Source organism: Octodon degus, unplaced genomic scaffold (assembly GCF_000260255.1).
Source record: "Octodon degus isolate 3935 unplaced genomic scaffold, OctDeg1.0 scaffold00048, whole genome shotgun sequence".
NCBI lineage: Eukaryota > Metazoa > Chordata > Mammalia > Rodentia > Octodontidae > Octodon > Octodon degus.
In genome coordinates, this window is record NW_004524624.1 from 4051493 (window position 1) to 4053093 (window position 1601).

Genomic DNA, 1601 nt, shown 5'->3' on the forward strand with positions numbered 1-1601 from the left:
CCGGCGCAGGGTAGCAGGAAACTCTCCGCACACTCACCGGACCTGGGCTAGGACTGGGTCTGGGGGCTCCCGGAACTCGGCAGAAAATCCTCTACACTACTTTGTTTGAATTAATATCTCCAAGAAACAGCTATGTGAAATCAGAATAAGGTGCATCTTCCATGAATTTCAAAATCCCAAATTAACATTAACGATGTTATTCAGAATACAAATCCTCAAAGCTGTCTTAACAAAATTATCTATTTGATTATCCTACTTATGTAAAATTCAGTGTTCTGAATGTAGCAAATGCTTTTCAAAGATAAAATTATGGAGCTCTATTTGCTAACCAATCAAATGCCCTAATGCACAGTTGAAGGTGGGGGGGGTCATAATTCCACTGGAGGTGGCGAGTGGCTCTTCCTGGCTCTCAGCCCGTTGCCTGTCAGTGGGAGGGAGGCAGCAAGATGACAGGGAGCTGTGTGATCAAGATTAAGGGTCACGAGGAGGAAGAAAACCAGCATGAAATTCGCCACCACGCTATGAAGAGGTGGCCCCTGGAAAAGGGTAGAGGGAGTGAGCCTCGCCTGTAGGAGGAAGGAATGCGATCCCGAGAGCCCCGCCGCAGTGCACACTCGAGGGACAGGGTGTGGTTGGTTCAGGCCCCCGCGTGGACGTCTGCCCCGCTGGCAGCCAGTTTGTGCAGCGTCTTTACGTTGCGTTAGATGCTAGAAACCTGAAAGTGTAGGCAGGCAGGTCTGAAGATGCTATTTGGCAGCGCCTGTAGGCTCTCCTCTCCCCGGCCCCATCTCTCCACGGCGAAGGCAAGAATTTGGACATTAAGATAGAGTGGGACTCTTTCTACACCCACAGGATGAGAGTGACTGGAAGAAGCATTCTTTATCCCGGGGACATTTCTGTGGGAGCGTGCTGAGAATGTAGTCATCGCTGATGAGCAAGGGCAGCTGGGCGAAGCTTCTAGAGCTTTCAGGAGTAGCAAGCAGCTGGCTGCAGTGTGTGCGCGCAGGCCTGCCACCACTGAACTAAGGATGTGTATTAAAAACAAATATTCATTAAATCTTAAAAAAATACATAAAAAAATAAAACATGGCACTGGAAGCATGGAGAGGCATATACAGAAGAGTGACATGGTATTCTTATTTCACCCCAGATATAAAAATTAACTCAAAATTGGATTAGATTAATGTTTAAAATGATAATCCAGTTGCAAAAAACATATGGTAAAAACTCTACAACATTGATCTAGACAATAAGTTTTTATATGATGTCAAAAGCAGAGGCAACAAAAGCAAAAAGGGACAAATGGTATGCTGTCAAACTAAAAGGCTTCTGCTCAGCAAAGGAAACAGTAAATAAACAAAATGAAGAAAGCCCATGGAATTGGAGGAAATATTTACATCTGATAAAGAGCAAATATAAAAAAGAAATTCAAGGATCCCAGGCCCGATTCCGCGCCCGCCATGGCCGACAAAATGGATATGTCTTTGGATGACATCATTAAGCTGAACCGGAGCCAGCGAGGCGGCCGCGGTGGGGGCCGTGGCCGCGGCAGGGCCGGCTCCCAGGGCGGCCGTGGCGGTGGGGCGCAGGCCGCCGCGCGA